The sequence below is a fragment of the Neofelis nebulosa genome, chromosome 6 (assembly GCF_028018385.1).
Source record: "Neofelis nebulosa isolate mNeoNeb1 chromosome 6, mNeoNeb1.pri, whole genome shotgun sequence".
Taxonomy (NCBI): domain Eukaryota; kingdom Metazoa; phylum Chordata; class Mammalia; order Carnivora; family Felidae; genus Neofelis; species Neofelis nebulosa.
Window position 1 is genome coordinate 55975728 of NC_080787.1, and position 19765 is coordinate 55995492.

The 19765-nt window shown below is 36.1% G+C and overlaps 1 non-coding gene across 1 annotated transcript; it reads left to right on the forward strand.

Annotated features, from left to right (window-relative positions):
- Positions 1-1430: 1430 nt before the first annotated feature.
- LOC131515552 (U6 spliceosomal RNA) lies at positions 1431-1537 on the forward strand. The gene has a single exon (XR_009263623.1). It is a non-coding gene; the product is annotated as a U6 spliceosomal RNA (small nuclear RNA).
- Positions 1538-19765: the final 18228 nt, after the last annotated feature.

A 19765-nucleotide genomic window follows, 5' to 3' on the forward strand; every position in this document is an offset into this window, starting at 1 on the left:
CTTTCTATAAGTGTGTGGTGTGTGTGTGTGTGTGTGTGTGTGTGTGTGTGTGTGTGTAGGTACTGTGGAGGCCCTTATAAAATTCAGAAAGGGCATGCATCAAGTCAAATAACAAATGTCCAACGTAAAAATATGATACCCATTTCAAAGCTTTCTTCAAATATTGTATAGTAATCTGAAAGTCAGGAATTTCTTATTGGATCTGAATTCATGACTAACATCCATTTTCATGCTAGCATAGATACCCATCTGTTGGTGAAGAATCATTGTACTTTCTAAGAAGGAAGACATTAAAATGTATATTGTGCATATATATATATACACACACAAAACAATGCCACATTATATATATAAATATACATATGTATATGTACATATATGTGTGTGTATGAATGTGTGGCCATTCAATTTATATGCAGTATATATAAAATGGAACATTGCTATTCTTATAAATTCATATGTGGCTTACTATATTGGGCAAAAAAAAACTACCACTTCATTACTTTAATGATTTCTTCCTTAAATAATTTAATACTCTTAATGGTAGAAATGAGCCCAAATGTCTATTTTTTCAAAACTATATCTTTGAAGAGAAATATAAGACTAGCTCTTCTATCCACTCTAGCAAGGGCGAGGTGAAAGTCACTGATAGCAGAACGTGTGGTAGAAAGCCCAGAGCATTAAGGCAGTGGGAAGATGAGGGCCTGGATTTGTGAAATGGCAACAAAAAGGAAGTGGAAGAGACTCTATTGTGACAATATTTGACCAGTTTTGGCTACTGGTTGGGTTTGAAAGGAGATGTAGGTGCAGCATCAAAAACAAAAACCAACCAACCAACAACAATAAAACCCACATCACATAGAGTTCTCCTATTTGAGTAACAAGAAGAAAAGACTTTTACCAGAAATAAGGAAGGATAATTTTGTAGCAGATTACATTTCAATTTAGACATAAACCATAATTGCTCCACTTAAATGTGGTATTCCGTAGAAAGAAACACGGATTTGGGCCCATTAACTCTTAAACCTACTGTGTGAGTTATGTGCTATTTTTATATCACGTTTATAGATGAAAAACAGGTATAAACAAGCTGCATGCTCAAGGTAATTCAGTAATCAGTGGAGCCGCTTCAGAGAGCCTACTTTTAGCCATTACCTAGAACATCTAATGATTGCACTCTTTGCTTATTCAATGGAGAGATTAGGTGATAACATCACGTCACACCATATTCCCATCATCTTTTATGTGGGCAGAACACAAAGCGTGGTCAGATTTCATAGTGCAAAATGTAGAAAGCTAATTGTATGTTGGTTTCTCTTCTTAGTTTTGCCCATTCGTGAGTAAAGGAGATGTCCAGTCAATGCCTACTGGTTTTCTTGGTCTCTTTGTTTTGTTGGACTGGGCAATCTGATTTAGGAATTCAAGAACTAGTGCTCACTTTGGCAGCACATATACCAAAACTGGGGCAATACAGAGAAGATTAGCACGGCCCCTGAGCCACGATGACACTTAGATTCGTGAAGCATTCCATATTTTTTGTGCTCAGTAAATAATTTAAAGCATAAAAAAAGAATGTAAGAAATAAGAGAAACTGGTTTGATGCTCTCTGAACACATAGTTTACTTCGTACTCCAAGTTGTGCTAAAAGAAATCGAAGACAGGGTCTTGGTTTTCTGATGCTCAAAAGTAAAGAGGAAAACATATAGACAAATTTGAAACAGCTGGATGTCATGAACTTGAATCTGGAATACTTAATTCTAAGAAATCTTGAATTTAATTATCAGAGCCACAGCATACCTATAAGAGATTAAAACAAATAAAGAATGGTGTCTTGTTCATTCCTATACTCTAACTTTGGTCTTCTTATCTACTTTTTCTATGGATATGGAATGTAGGTGACTAGGAAAAGAAAGTCCCTTAATCAGGAAATCACAATATCAAAGAAATCAAAATTGTGTCACCACATTTATGAATATATATTGTAGAGTGACTCAACGTACACTATGCAATTTGATCTTCATAGTCACTCTTTCAAGTAGATACAGAATATTTTTTATCGTCTCTATTTTAGAAAGGAAGCATTAAGAAACTCAACAAATTTAAGGGACTTATCCAGGTTGACAGAGCTATTAAGTTGGATGTCAACCAAATTGTCTGAATCCAATTCCTATGTTCTTTTAATTCTTAGGGTTTTTAATTAAGATAGGCAGCAACAAAACAACCCCCAAATCTCAGCTTACCCCCAAAAGTTTCTCATTCTTGCTTACATGGCCCACATAGTTTGGCAGGGTGTCGTCCACATGGGGACCCTGGCTATAAAGCTTCTGTATCTTGCAGCTACACCAGCTGGAACTTGATGTCTCCTGAGTTGCTGAGTCATAGGAAACAGTACAGAAGGGTCTCACATCAACAATTAAATGCTTCATCATTTCTTCTTACAAACCATTATCCAAACATAGTCACATGGTAGGAAGTCTCAGCCTTGTGTGAACCCAGAAGGGGAAAAGAATTAGATGTGACTCAGCACTGGAAGTCTTCTGATATGGTGACCTTGGATAACTAATATTCACAGGTAGGAAAATGAGCATTAAAAACAATATTGAAACAATTTCCCATGCCAGGGGTTTCTGCAATTTGTATTTCTATAAATGACAGAATGAAAAAATAATATCCCTTTAAATTAAAACCAAAACACATCATGTATGCTAGCCACATTTTAAAGTGCCAACAGTCTGAGAGGCAGCCAGCTACAACATTCCTTACACTCTGTGAAAAAAGCAGCCTGTATTGTCCTGAGATTACTGTCAATTCTTGTTTAGGAACTTAAATCTTAGGGGGATACAACCTAATGTAAAAATGAGAGAAGAAATAAATAAAGCAGCAGATTTGCTTATTAATTATTTTTTTTCTTCATAGCAAGGCATGAAAAACTCCCAAGATATGCTATATTACTTCACAGAGATAGAGTTGTGATATGTTTTTGTTTTTGTTTTTGTTTTTGTTTTTTAATTTTTTTTTCAACGTTTTTTATTTATTTTTGGGACAGAGAGAGACAGAGCATGAACGGGGGAGGGGCAGAGAGAGAGGGAGACAGAATCGGAAACAGGCTCCAGGCTCCGAGCCATCAGCCCAGAGCCTGACGCGGGGCTCGAACTCACGGACCGCGAGATCGTGACCTGGCTGAAGTCGGACGCTTAACCGACTGCGCCACCCAGGCGCCCCTGTGATACGTTTTTTATAGCTAGAGGTCTCTGACAATTATAGGGAAGCATCATCATTCAATATTGCTCTGAACTCAGGAAGCCTGAGAGAATAGCGAGGTAAATGACCAGAGCAATTTTATATCTTAGAAATAAAAGAAACAGCATGATTTAATGGAAAAAAGAGTGAGCTGCTGAGTCAAATGTCTTTGCTTTGGTTTTTGATGATACCATTCATTGAGACTCAAGCTTGTTGACTGCAAAAATGATACAAATATCAACACCTGCCTTACTGGGTAATTGTGAGGAACCAATGGGACAGTCTTTTATGACAGCAGTCTCTAGACTGTAAAGCACTGAAATCAAACTTAGTTGTTACTGAAAATTTGTTGGGTTGATACAGAGGAAATGAAAGACCAAATTCTGTGGCACCTAAGAACCGGGGCTGGGCCATTGAAAATGTAGCCAAAGGAACTTTCTGCTCTCAACTTTCTTCCTTTGCTAACTCTTACTGCTGATGATCTCAGCATGGTATACTCTGTTCTCTCTTCCTCCATGAAGGTACAAGAAACTTAGAGCTCTTTTTATTGTTAGAAACAGTCATCATTTTTAAAGCCTTTTTTTTTTCTAAATCCATTTTACATGATCAGTAGAAAAGCATGCGTGTAGAAAAAAAACAAGCCTTAAATTTTCAAGCATGCTGAAAAGATGAATTTTTTCCCCTAAAACATTTGCCTATTAAGATATTGCATATGATCAGTATAATGAGACTTAATCCACTTAAGCAAGATTGCATATTTGTCTCCAAATAACACATGCCCGTTTACACGAAATATATGTGGATGAAATGCTACAATTTAAACTGTAAAGTTGAACTTGATCAAATAAATGAATACCTTAAATAAGTGAAGAAACTGATCATTAAAATTCAATTTCCACTGGATAAAATGTGTGACCAGTGTTGCAAAGCAATATGCCTATGCTACCATGGTACTAGTATTTTAGTTCAAGCTAGCGTGTTGAAGACCCGATGTTGAAAAATGGTGCTTTTGGTTATAGACACTACTTCATATGAACAAAATCTTCTGAAATATAATCCTCATCTTTAAATTTTTTTCTAGTGCCAGAGTTTTAACCTGTCTAAATTTAACTGTCTAAATAACCACAGAGAAATCTCCTGGGAAGAAAGTGCTTCAAAAGCAGGGGCACCTGGGTGGTGCAGTTCAGTGAGCATCCAACTCTAGATTTCAGCTCAGATGGTGATTCTAGGGTTTGTAGGACCAGCTCTGATCAGGCTTGTGCTGAATGTGGAGCTTACTGAGATTCTCTCTCTCTCTCTCTCTCTCTCTCTCTCTCTCTCTCTCTCTTCCCTCCCTCTGCCCCTCTCCCCTGCTCACGCATGTGCTCTCTTCTCTTTCTTAAATAAAATCTAAAAAATTTCAAAAGCAGGTAGTTCCTCACGTCTCTACTATACTTATGAATATTTTCTTATAAACAGCCTACTATGGATAAAAACCCAATCTTGCTATATCTCTTCCCTTTCACCTGGATACATCCATTTATTTATTCTTTTTTTCATTTAACATATATTTGCTGAGAGTTATTATTGACAGGCCCGCTTCCATGTGCCTGGAATACAGACGGTAAGAACATAGAAGGTGAGTGTGGGTGGGGTGCTCTTTAGATTTAATCTCTCTGAGGAGTTGAAAGTAAGCAGAGACCTGAATCGGTTAGCCATACAGAGTTGGACAAATTTGGAAGCACAAATTGTATTCATGTCTAGAAGGAGAGCATTGCATACAAAAGCCTGAGGTTATAGAGTGTCATTGGTGTTCTTTCCATTTGGGAAAGAAGCAAATGTGGCTACCTTTGCATAAGGAGTTAAAAGAAAAGTCCTTGAAGCTAGATCCTGGACGGCTTCATAAGTCAGAATGAGAAGTATAGATTTGCATTTGGCAAAACGGCAGCTGTTGGAGATTCTGGGTTAGGAGGGAGGGACATGACTCAATTTGTGTTTTAACGACTTCCCTGGCCACAGTCTGGAGACAAGTCTACAAAGGCTTAGTGTGCAAGCAGAAAAACCACTTGGGACATCTACAGCAAGCCAGATCCTCACCTCCATGTACCAAACATGTCATGATTGTCGTTTAAGGAGCAAATTAATACACAAAATTAAAGACTGGAAGTCCAGTTCTGATATGGCTGAATTTTGTGATTGTTGTGACTGGCCTAATACTTCTTGATAAAGTTGACAAGTTCTGAACTCTTTAAAGTCTCAGTTCCACTTATCAGTAAAATAGAATGATACCTGACTTCCCCTCCACATGTGGTGGGGGGCAGGATCAAAGGAGATAATGTGTGTTGAAAGCACTGAGAAAACCATGAACTTCAAAGCATGGTACTCTACAAATGCTGGGTATTGTTATGCATAATTATTGGTCCTGATTTGATTTAGCAAAGGACTGTTTGTTTTCTCTAAATTGGTCAAAGAGGAACCATGCCTCATTTTAAACTACAGGTAAATCTGGTTGTACCCCAAGTAAATTAAGTGGAATCTAAAGATGATCATTTAAGATTGTTTATTTAGAAATGGAGTTTTTCCTTGAAATTTGGGTGCCTACAATTGACCAACTTGAAATACTTAAAGCTGGTAGGGTCCCTTTTAAAAAATATCTGGGCGCCTGGGTGGCTGAGTCGGTTAAGCATCTAACTTTGGCTCAGGTCATGATCACATGGTTCGTGGGTTTGAGCCCCGTGTGGGGCTCTGTGCTGGCAGCTCAGGACTTGGAACCTGCTTCAGATACTGTGTTTCCCTCTCTCTCTGTCCCTCCCCTCCCTCTCAAAAATAAACGTTAAAAGAGAATTAAAAAAACATATCTCTGTGAAGGGGTGCCTGGGTGGCTCGGTCGGTTAAGCATCTGACTCTTGGTTTCAGCTCAGGTCATAATCTCACTGTTTGTTAGTTCTAGCCCCACATTGGGCTCTGCACTGTCAGTGCAGAGCCTGCTTGGGATTCTGTCTCTGTCCCTGCCTCTCTGCCCCTCCCACTCTCTCTCTCTCTCTCTCTCTCTCAGAATAAATAAATAAACTTAAAAAAAAAACTCTATGCAATGTCATTGTTAACATTATGAAAATAAGCCATCGTGGTTTAGTCAGCCATATTGAAGTTTATAGCTGTATCTCAGGACACTTAGACACCTGTCTATATCTGGGGAAGCTAATGTCTTGTTCAGGCAAATCACAAAGCAGAATGAAGGAGTCCTCCTGATTTTGTAGATTTAATCTAACTCTTTTTGAGTGACAGGAGAAGCAAGTGGGTACCTCCCCCAATCTCTCCATCCTTTTATCCATCTTACTTGTCTGTTCTTTTTTTGTCCTTATATTGAAAATATTAAGGCCTATAAAAAAGTTACCATGACTGATTAAGGAGTTCAAGCTTGTTTTTGAAAAGTTTTTGTCTTTATTCTAACCTACATCATTTGTCTAACTTGACATATTTGACTAATTTCTCCCTCCCAATTCAATTCAGTCCTTTTTCTTAGCCCCTCACTCAGATCTTCTTGCCATGGTTCTCTGGGACATGACTTCACAATCAGAAGCCTTTCTTTTCAGGAATAGACAGAGGATAGAGGTAAGGAAAGGAAAAAAGAGAAAACCACTTTTTAAAATGTTGCCCTTCCTTCCCATCAAGTCTTTTTTTGATAACATCGCAACACATTACTTGTGATCACAACTAGTATTTATAGACATCTAGATTTTACAAAATGCTTTTTGTATATTATGTGTTAAAAAAAACATGGACACACACAGACACACACACTGTGAGAAAGCTAGCAGCACTTTATGGGGCAGAAACTGAAGCATGTATGCAAAAGCACATTCTGGAGCAAAGGAATTGACCAATGTCTTTTCAATTTTAATTTCACTTTTCTTCTCTCAATTCACAGTTGCCTAAAAAAGTATGTGAGTGTAGTTTTACAAATGTATACTCACAAGGAATCTTATATGTTAAATCAGAAACAAATGTATCTGTCCTGACAGGGGTTAGGAGCACAGAGGAAAGGAGGGTTTTAGAAGATGGACCCTTGTAGGTTGCATTTCTCACTAGCTTCTTTTTTAGTAAGCGCCCATTTAGTCAGCAAGTATTTATTGATTTATCAAGTGATTGGCACTGTGACAGAAATATGAGAAAACTGGGAGAGAGAAGCAAATGACCTACATTTACAAAGTGAATGTGGAAGAAAGAAGTACTCCTTGAATTCCAGTTTAATTCTCTACACATTATGTCATACTGTGTTCCAACTGCTAATAAATATACTGATTTTGTTTAAAGAATATGACTTTTGTAAAAACTACTTCTGTAGAAGAGGTTTTTGTTTCTCTAAAGGAAGATACAATTCATGTGGGTAAAATAGCTTATGAGATGTTTGGATCAAGCTGTTGGATGTTTAAAAATCTATCATACCAGGGTGCCTGGGTGGCTCAGTTGGTTAAGTGTCCGACTTCGACTCAGGTCATGATCTCATGGTCAGTAACTTCGAACTCTGTGTTGGGCTCTGTGCTGTCAGCTCAGAATCTGGAGCCTGCTTCAGATTCTGTGTCTCCCTCTCTTTTTGCCCCTCCCCTGTTTGCACTCTGTCTCTCTCTTTCTCAAAAATAAATACATGTTAAAACATTTTTTTAATATAAAAAAGATATAAAAATCTATAACACCTATTTCTAAACAACCACTAGTTGACTGAAATTGGAGAAATAAGGAAATAAAAAAGATTTTAACAGATAGTGGTAACTATGAACTTATACATACATCTTTAGAACATGACAAATGTGAGATAGGTACAAAGAAACTATTGCCAAAAACAAGAGTAAAAGCTATCAAAAAAACATACAAAATACAAGTTTTTTTCTTCATAACTTATAAGGAATAAAATAACAAGCAGGGAAATAATTGTATTATAAAATTATGTCAGTGAAACATTTCACATTATAATCATCAAAGAAAGGACAGAAAAATCTAGTGTGGTTAACTAAAGAGTAAGATGTAAAAACAGATTTATTTTCATGAAATCTCAAATAATTTAACAAAAAGAATTAAATAACTTTTAAGAGAAATGATGGCATGTATTAGAGTACATTTCAGTTCACTATTTTTTTTTCAGTGACGTGAATGGCGTATTTATTTTCTTGAACAAAACCTATGTGTTTTTATTTTATTTATTTTTTTTTAATTTTTTTTAACATTTATTTATTTTTGAGACAGAGAGAGAGAGCATGAACAGGGGAGGGTCAGAGAAAGAGGGAGACACAGAATCTGAAACAGTCTCCAGGCTTTGAGCTGTCAGCACAGAGCCCAACGCAGGGCTGGAACCCACGGACCGCGAGATCATGACCTGAGCCGAAGTCGGACGCTTAACTGACTGAGCCACCCAGGCGCCCCTGTCAAGGACTTTTAAAAACATCAATATATAAGTAGTTGATAGAGGATGAATATGTCATTTTTTTCTTGTTTTTTGCAGCATCATTCTCCAGTTATTAGGTTTTGTATTTTTTAAATTAAAGGAGTAGCACCGAGCTAAAATGGACACACCAAGATTTAATAATTATATTTTTTCAGCTGTGCATATTACCAGACCCATCATTCTGAGTCATCCACATTTTTCCTACTCAAGGAAGCACCTATGATTCAAGCCCATTAAAAGCGGTCAACAGAATGAGTATTTTGAGGTATGGAGATGATATTTTGAAATACACATCTATTCCTATAACATCTCAGAACCTGGCATAATTTACAAATAAATAGAGGCAGATGATAGATAAGTAGATAGGAAGGTAGGTAGGTGGATAGAGGAATAAAGACATCCTTGCATTGTATGTAAATGTTACATATGAAAAACTATTAGGCAAAATGTGCCACTTTAAAATTAATTTTTAAGTTAGGAAACGAGCAGTTTCCAGTATTTAGTAATTACCATCTAATTAAAGGATGTGCTAAATAGCTTGAAAGTTCATCTCATAAATTCTCTTGAAAAAAAAACAGCTATATTGAGGTACTATTGATTACAAAAACTGTACATGTCTCATGTGTACAACTTGATGAGTTTGGGTTTCTTGACTTCAGTGTGTTGAGGACATTTGGTCTTTCCAGTTTAGATACTCTGCCATTTTTATCTACCAAGTCTTCTTCAGCATTTTTCCTTAGAAGGTAGAATAAAATTCTCTCATCCAATTTCTGTAATTATTTTGGAAGACACAGACTCACCATGTGGGCCCTGGTATTGACACTGCTGTGATATTTCTGCCTCTCCGAATGCAAGGTTAAAAAATAATAATAATTAGTTCAAAAAGGAGGGTTTGCCAGAAACTTACCGACTTGCTTAACAAATGCCTTTTTTTTTTTTTTTTTTGGCTTGTTCAGAATTGTTTCCTTGACTGATACCACCTTGGGATATCCTAGCCAAGCTAAAGAACATTTTGTTTAACAGCTACAGTGATTTAATGCATATGTTTTGTGCCAACTCTTTTCAAATGTTTGGAATTTAGCATCTCATTTAATCCACACAATACTTGTATGGGGCTGGGAAGCAATCATATTCATTTAACATGGGAAAAGAGGTCACACAGAGAGGTAGGTTACATACTCAGGATCACTTACACAGACTGGGGAGAGCCAAGCCAAGAATGCAGGTAGCCAATCTTCTCGCCTAACAACCTCACTCTACCCATCCTGTGACGTGGATTAAACCCAAGCTTAGGCAGCACGTAAGTCATTAGCACTTGAGTCAGTCATTAACAGTTTTTGTTACATCTAGACTCTTGTATTTGTTTTAAGTAATTTGCAGTCCCTTCAGAAGGAAAAAAAACTCACGTATTAATCATGTATCATGTTGGAAAAACTGAACAGCAACAGATCTTGACTAGAACCCATTTCCTCTCAGTTGTCTTCTAAAAATTCACTTGTGACATTACTCTGTCCTCTTTCACTTCATCACAGCTCCTTCTCAATATCATCTGTAGAATCCTTTTCTTCCACGTGCTCTCCAAATATTGATGGTCTATAGGATTTTAGACTCAGTCTCCTTTCTATCAATTTCTGAGTGATACGAGCCATTCAGCATGAGTGACCACCTGTGTGTGTGTGAATAACTTCTGAATCCTCTTGGCTAGGCCATGTTTTCTGTGTACTCTGGATTAGTATATACCATTGTCTCCTTAAGAGCTATGTTAAGATTTTCCAAAGGGATAAAATGTCAGTTAAACTCACCAATGTCCTTTTTACTCAAATGCCCTTCCCCCCATTTTTATGTATTGTTAACGTCATCATGAGCCGCAAAGAGAAGCCACCAATGTATTTTGGTGCCTATCTCATGCTCTCTCCCTTTCATATTCTCCCAGTCACTAAGTCCTGTAGATTTTATTTCCCAAATGCTGTTTAAATGTGCTTCCTCCTTCCCATTTCTTTTATTGCTAATGTACTTTACATGTTTATATTCTGACTTATAGGCTGTTATGATAAACCCCTACTTGGTCTTCATTGATTTTTTTCATCCTGCTCCATTTACCACTTTAAAACCCAGTATTCTTTCCAAAAAACACACTCTCTTGATGTTGCTTACATGTTACAACCTTTGACAATTCCACACACCAGTGGAAAATGGCTGGCTCCCTAATGTATCATATAAGGTCTCATAACAATATATTTTTCTAATTTTTTTAATGTTTAATTATTTTGAGAGAGACAGAGACACAGAGAGACAGAGAGACAGAGTGTGAACAGGGCAGGGGCAAAGAGGGAGCGAGGGAGACAAAGAATTTGAAGAAGGCTCCAGGCTCTGAGCTGTCAGCACAGAGCCTGATGCGGGGTTCGAACCCATGAACTGTGAGATCATGACCTGAGTCAAAGTCAGACATTTAACTGGCTGAGCCACCCTGGTGCCTCAAGGGTCTCATAACAATCTTGCCCACTGTCCTTTCCTGCCTCTTTTATTACCTATTTTCACACTATACTATAGCCACCCCAAACTTTTTTCTTTCCCCAGACATATCTTTTCCTCATTAAAAACAAAACAAAATAAAAACTGGTATTTATTCTCTCTGAGCTCTCTCCCTTGGTTACTTAAACCAGAATAATCCTACATCTTTCATCCATGATATAAATTGCAACCATTTCATAGAAGAATAGCCATTGGTAGGGAAATCATTCCCTCTCTCTGTTTGATAACACTCTTCTTATATCTACTCTTGCGTTGGCATGCTAATTTTTTTTTTTTTAGTTTATTTATTTTGAGAGAGACAGAGCACAAGTGGGGGAGAGGCAGACAGAGAGGGAGACAGAGAATCCTAAGCAGGCTCCATGCTGTCATTGCAGAGCCCCATATGAGTCTCCAACTAATGAAACTGTGAGATCACGACCTGAGCCGAAATGAAGGGTCACATGCTTAACTTACTGAGCCACCCAGGCACCCCTGAATTTTATTGTTCTTAATAGTTTTCCAACCTAAGTTTCTTTATTTCTTTCCTTTTTTTTTGGTCTATATTTATCATAGATATTGGCATGTAATTTTCTTTTCTTATAGTGTCCTTGTCTGTTTTTGGTATCAGGGTAATGCCTCATAAAATGAATTTGGAAGTCTTCCTTCCTCTTCTTTTTTTTTCTTTTTGAAAAGTTTGGAAAGAACTGGTATTATTTCTTCTTTAAATATTTGGTAGATCTCACCAGTGAAGCCATCTGGTACTGGTCTTTTATTTGTTGGTAGGTGTTTGATTATTAACTCAGTCTTCTTACTAATAATGTCTGTTTCTTCATGATTCAGCCTTGGTAGGTTGCATATCTCTAGGAATTTATCCATTTGTTTTGTTTTGTTTTGTTTTTAGGTTGTCCAAATTGTTGTCCTATAATAGTTCATAAGATTATATTTGTTATGACCCTTTGTATTTGTATGCTTTCCAGCAATTACGGTACTAGGTATTTACACAGAGAACACAAAAACACTAATTCAAAGGAATACATGCACTCTGACATTTATAGTAGCAGCACCTACAATAGCCTAATTATGGAAACAGCCCAAATGCCCATTAATTGATGAATGGATAAAGAAGATGTGATATATTTGTATGATGGAACATTACTTATCCATAAAAAAGAATGAAATCTTAACATTTGTAACAACATGGATGGAACTAGAGAGTATTATTCGAAGTGAAATAAATACATCAGACAAAGACAAATAGCATACACTTTCACTCATATGTGGAGCTTAAGAAGAAAACAATTCATTTCTGATTTTATTCGAGTTCTCTTTTTATGGTGAGTTTGTCAAAATAGAGTTCCTCTATATTGTTTATATTTTAAAAAAGATCTTAGCTTCAGTGATCTTTTCTATTCTCTTTTAGTCTCTATTTAATTTATTTGTACTCTGATCTTTAATTCTTTCCCTATACTAACTTTGGATTTACTTGTTATTTTTTCCCTAGTTCCTTGAGGTATAAAATTAGGTTGTGTATTTGAGATCTTTCTTGCTTCTTAATGTGGGCATCTATCACTACAAAGTTCCCTCTTAAAACTGCTTTTTCTGCATCCTATAAGTTTCAGTATATTTCCATTTTCATTTGTCTCAAGATATTATTAGATTTATTTTCTAATTTATTCTTCAACTCATTGGTTTCTCATTAGTATGTTGTTTAATTTCTGTGATTTGTAAATTTTCCAGTTTTCTTCTTATGATTAACTTTTAGTTTTATACCATTGTGGTTGGAAAAGATGCATGGTATGATTTCAGCCTTCTTAAATTTATTAAGACTTGTTTTATGACCTAACACATAATATATCCTGGGGGGAGTTTCATGAGTGCTTCAGAAGCATATGTATTCTGCTACTTTTGGATAGAACATCTATAAATATCTGTCAGGTCTATCTGGTTTAACATGTCGATTAAGTCCATTGTTTCTTCATTGATTTTCTGTCTGGATGATGTATCCATTGATGAAAATGGGGGTCCTAAAGTTCCCTAATATTATTGCATTGCTGTCTATTTCTCTTTTTTAGGTCTGTTCATATTTGCTTTATATAAACCCAATTTCAAGATGAATAGCATATGATATTAGTTGTACAGACTTTATAAAAATGTCCCCTGTAAAATGTTTTGGTACGTAGTAGACAAACAGCAAATATTGCCAAGCTAATAAATGATTGAAGAATAGAGTAGAGAATACCTATGAAATTTGTTTGGAATTGAAAAATATTCAATATTTATCTTAGAAAACAAAAATATACAACGTAAGATGTCTAGTGTGAATGCCATACAACCTGCAAAAAGGATAGTTGCATTAATGTAAAGCCATGATTTATTCACATAATAGCAAAAGTATCACATTGTTACAAAATTCTTATTACTACACTGAAAAAGACTTTCAGACATTAATTTTCACAATACAGATCTGTAACAAAACTGACATTTCAAGGTCAAAAATGCTAATTGAGTCTTGGGCAAATGTAAAATGGCTTATTGGAAAGAAGTTGGAATAATTAATCTTGGAGATGATAAAGTATCTGACATTTGATTAATAAAATCAGAATATGAGGTTAGGTTAAAGGTTACTGAAAAAAAAATGAAGGCTTTTCTTTTCTCCTTAACATTACTTTACAGACAATTTTGATGCCAGTAATTTTGCCCATACTGTTTCTACATATATTATTCTGCTCAGGAATTTTGTTCAATTTATCTTTTAAATTTCAAAGAGTATTTTTCAAACTTCAGCATGCATATGAATAACCTAGAGATATTGGTAATGTAGGCTCAGATGAAGTGGGTCTGGGGTAAAGCCCATGTTTCTATAATGCTAGAAAGCTCGATTTCAGTGCTGCTGGTCAGAGTACTATACTTTGAGACAGTATTTATGACAGTGTCTCAAAATTTTGTTGCACAGTGGTATTATCAGAAGACCATTGATTATCAAGGAAACAGAAATACAAAAGTACAATGAGATATCACCTCACACCTGTCAGAATGGCTAAAATCAACAATACAAGATACAACAGGTGTTGGTGAGGATGCGAAGAAAGGGGAACCCTCTTGCACTGTTGGTGGGAATGAAAACTGGTGCAGCCACCCTGGAAAACAGTATGGAGGTTGCTCAAAAAGTTAAAAATATAATTACCCTACAATCCAGAAATTACAGTACTAGGTATTTATACAGAGGATACAAAAACACTAAATCAAAGCGATACATGCGCTCCAGTGTTTATAGCAGCATCATGTACAATAGCCTAATTATGGAAACTGTCCAAGTGTCCACTGATTGATGAATGGTTAAAGAAGATGTGGTATATTTATATAATGGGATATTACTTGGTCAAAAAAAGAATGAAATCTTACCAATTGTAACAACGTGGATGGAGCTAGAGAGTATTATACTAAGTGAAATACATCAGAGAAAGACAAATACCATATGCTTTCACTTATATGTGGAGCTTAAGAAACAAAACAAATGGGCAAAGGAAAAACAAAAGAGGCAAACCAAAGAGAACACCAAAATGACAACAAGCACGTGAAAAGATGTTCAATATCACTAGTCTTCAGGGAAATGTAAGTAATAACCTTAATGAGATATCATCTCTTACCTATTAGAATGATTATCACCAAGAAGACAAAAGACGATAGGAACTGGTGATGATATGGCAAAAAATTTATACATTATTGGTGGGGATGTAAATTGGTCCAAGAAATATGGAAAATAACATGGAGATTCCTTAGAAAGTTAAAAATAGAACCACCATACCATCCACCAATTTCTCTGTTGGGTACAGGCATCCATTGCTTTATTGGGCTTCACTTTATTGAACGTTGAAGATATTGTGTTGTTTACAAATCAAAGGTTTGTGGCAACCCTCAGTTGAGCACATCTGTCATCCCCATTTTTCCAAAAACATTTGTTCACTTTGTATCTGTGTCACATTTTGGTGATTTTTGCAATATTTCAAACTTTCTCAGCATTATCTTATAAGGTATGGTGATCTCTGATCAGTGGTCTTTGATGTTACCATTGTAATTATTTTGGGGTGCCAAAAACCACACCCATATAAGATGGTAAACTTAATCCATAAATGTTCATGTGTGTTCTGACTGCTCCACCAAGGGCCATTGCCTCATCTTTCTCCATTTTCTCAGGCCCCCCTATTACCTGAGAGAGGTAAATAGGCCAATTAATAGTTCTAGAGTGGCCTCTAAGTGTTCAGGTGAAAGGAAGGGTTGTGTATCTTTCACTTTAAATCGAAAGCTAGGAATGATTAAGCTTTGTGAGGAAGGCATGTGGAAGCCAAGATAGCCTGAAAACTAGGCCTCTTGGGTCAAGTTTGAATGAACGCAAAGGAAAAGTTCTTGAAAGAAATGAAAAGTGCTACTCCAGTGAACACATGCATGATAAAGCAAATAGTCTTGTTGCTGATATAAAGAAAGTTTTTGTAGTCTGGCCAGAAGATCAAACCAGTCACAATATTCCTTTAAACCAAAATTTAATCCAGAGCAAGGTCCTGATTCTGTTTAATTCTATGAAGGCTGAGAGAGGTGAGGAAGCTGCAGAAGAAAAGTTTGAAGCCAGCAGAGGTTGGTTCATGATGTTTTAGGAAAGAAGCCATATTCGTAACATAAAAGCACAAGGGGAAGCAGCAGGTGCTGATGTAGAAGCTGTAGCAAGTTACCCAGAAGATCTAGCTAAGAGAATTCATGAAGGTCAGACTCAGTAGCAGATTTTCATTGTAGACAAAACAGCCTTATACTGGAAGGAGATGCCATCTAGGACTTTCATAGCCAGAGAGGAGAAGTCACTGCCTGGACTCAAAGCTTCCAAGGATAGGCTGACACTCTTGTTAACAGCTAATGCAGCTGGTAAGTTTAAATTGAAGCCACTGTTCACTTACCATTTCAAAATTTCTAGGGCCTTAAGAATTATGCTAATCTGACTTTACTTGTTCTCTCTATATAACACAAAGCTGGATGACAGCACATCTGATTACGACATGGTTTACTGCATATTTTAAACCCACAGGAGCCCTACTGTTGAAAAAAAATCCTTGAAAATATTACTGCTCATTGACAGTACATCTGGTACCCCAAGTGCTCTGATGGAGATGGACAAGATTAATACTGTTTTCATGTCTGCTAACCCAACATCCATTCTGTAGCCCATAGATCAAGGAGTAATTTTGACTTATGAATCTAACTTATCATGTAAGAAATACACTTCCTAAGTCTATGCCTGCCATAAAGAGTGATTCCTCTGATGGAATTGGCTAAAGCTGAAAACCTTCTGGAAAGGATTCACTATTCTAGATGCCATTCAGAATATCTGATTTATGGGAAGAGGTCAAAATATCAGCATTAACAGGAGTTGGGAAGAAGTTGAATCCAACCTTCATGGATAACTTTGAGAGGTTCAAGACTTCATGGAGGCAAGATGTGGTAGAAATAGTGAGAGATTTAGAATTAGAAGTGGAGACTGAAGATGTGACTTAATTGCTGTAATCTCATGATTAAACTTACATGGATGGAGAGTTGCTTCTTACAGATGAACACAGAAGTTGGTTTCTTGAGATGAATCTACTCCTAGTGAAGATGCTGGGAAGATTGTTGAAATGACAACAAAGGATTTAGAATATTATATAACTTAGTTGAGAAAGCAGTGGCAAGAGTTGAGCGCATAGACTCCATTTCTGAAAGAAGTTCTATGGTGGGTAAAGTGCTATCAAATAGCATCACATGCTACAAATTGTTCATGAAGGATAGAGCCAATTGTCATGGCAAACTTCAGTGTTGTTTCATTTTAAGAAATTGTCATAGCACCTCAGCCTTCAGCAACTACCACCTTGATCAGTCACATCAGTATAAAGGCCAGACCCTTCACTGGCCAGAAGATAATGACTTGCTGAAAGCTCAGATGACGTTTAGCATTAAGCATTTTTAATTAATGTATGTACATTTTTTTTAAGAATTAATGCTTGGGTATGGGTATACTGTAATCAACCTCATAGTCTTTTAATTGCCTATCCAGTAAGCTTATATTTCATGAAACATTTGTTACTCAGATTAAGACACTCTTAGAACCTAAAGTAGTAGCTGATGGCTATCTGTGGAAAAAATATTTTTTTTAACTTGAAGTACATTGTCTAAAATAGGGATCCTCATCTGTAATATCCAGAACCTCGCTCATTGTCGTGTACATCACAAGTTGCAATTTGGAAAACCTGCTGTATTAAAATTCCTCCAGGACATAGTTCTTTGAATACAGATGTTCTCTTCCAAACACTGATTACTGCAACAGCACTTATCATGTATGAAAAAAGAAAGGTCACTAAGGCCTAAGAGTTTTAAAAATCAGCAAAGCTTATTTTAATTTAACATACTGTTTTCTCTTCAATATGTGATGGCACAGGAATGTTGTTAAATGAAGGGGTAGCAGTAAGGGGAGCATTTAAATTGCAGAAGTAAAAGAGCTGTTACATTTATAATTTTGATGAGTTTACTTTTATAGAGAAGATACTTCTTCCCTACAATTATTTCTGGAATGTCAAATCACTTCCATTATTAAAAGGCGAAATTGTTTAAAAAAAACCTTAATGCTCTTGCACATTTAATTAAAAGACTACAGTATGTAATATGAACAGAACCTTCATATGTACTGGAAAACTGAAAAATTCACTTGGCTTGCTTTATTGCAATATTTGCTATATTGCAGTGGTCTGGAATCAAACCCACAATACCTCTGAGGTACTCCTGTACCATATTCATTCAGAAAATGAGGGAAAGTAATAGCATTGGGGTTCCTGGGTGGCTCAGTGTGTTAAGTGTCTGACTCTTGATTTCAGCTCAGGTCATGATCTCATGGTTCGTGAGTTCAAGCCCTGCGTTGGGGTCTGCGTTGACAGTGCAGAGCCTGCTTGGGATTCTCCTTCCCTCCCCTCTCTCTGCCCCTCTCCTGCTCATCCTTTCTCTGTCCCTCAAAATAAATAAATACACTTAAAAAATAACAGCATCTTCATTTTGATGTAATGAGGAGTAAGTAAGTAAGTAAACAAATATTGGGCAATATGCACTCATTATATATACTATCAACATATCATTTTACCATTATAGTTATTATTATAAATGTGGTTATCATAACACAAATAGAATAAATTTAATTTATTTTATGGATGCTGTAATGAAAACCAATAGAACTAATCAGTATATAATCCTAGTTAAGTTACATGTTTCTAGTTCAACTCTTCCACACACTGCTGTTTTTCTTAATTCCTACACCCACACTTCTTATACAGTTTGTATTCTTACAGTATTTTTATCGTCATTGACAGTTTACAAAACACACACAATAAGTTCATTTAACTCTCACAACAATTTGTGTGGAGTTATCATTAACCCAGAGATGAGGATTCTAAAGCTTTAAGTTGTTTAGCAACTACCTCAGTTTCAAACAGCTGGTAAAGAGTAAAACTGAAGTCAAAACCAGAGTCTCTCTATAAGGCTGGTGTTACTCTGATATCCAGACAAAAATATCACAAGAAAGAAAACTATAGACCAATATCTATTATGAATGTAGATGCAAAACTCCTCAAGAAAATGTCAGCAATTTATTAAGAGTATTATATACTGTGAACAAGTGAGATTTATGCCGTGAACACAAATTAGGCTAAACTTAACCAATACAGTACACCATAGTAATAGCATAAAGAGGAAACAAAATAAAACAAAAAGCATCACACATAATTATCTCAATACATGTAGAAAAAAGTTGACAAAATCTGACACATTTTCATGATAAAAATACTCTGTGATCTAGGAATAGAAGGGAACTTACTCAATTTGACAAAGAATGTCTTTGAAAACCCACTGCTAACATGGTACTTAATGGTGAAAGACTAAAAGCTTCCCCCCTAAAGTCAGGAAAAAGACAAGGAGGTAGACTCTCACTTATTCTCTTCAACAGTGTACAGGAAGTTATAGCCAATTAGGCAAGAAAAACATAAGGCATCTAGATTTGAAAGGAGGAAGCAAAACTATCTGTGCAGATGATATGATCTTATATATAGAAAAATGCAAAGATTGCACACACACAAGACTACCAGAGTTAATAATGAGTTCTGCAGAGTTTTAGGCTAGAAGTCAATATGCAAAAAGTAGCTGATTTCTATACACTAGCAACGAAAAATCCAAACATGGAATTAACAAAACAATTCCATTTACAATAACACCAGAAAGAATAAAATGCTTAGGAATGAGTTTAACCAAGTAATTGCAAGTTTTATACGATGAAAAAATAAAATATTGTTGAAAGTAATTCAACCTAAATAAGCTGAAAGACATGCCATGTTTGTAGATTGGAAGACAATATTAAGATGGCAACACTCTTCAAAATGATCTACAAATTTAATTCAATCTCTGTCAAAATTCCAAAACTGCCTTTTTTTCGGTCTTCTTTTTTTTTTTTTAACGGACAGGTTGATCCTAAAATTTACATAACTCCAAGGGATTCCAGATAGCTGAAATAATCTTTTTAAAAAGGAGAACAGAATTTGT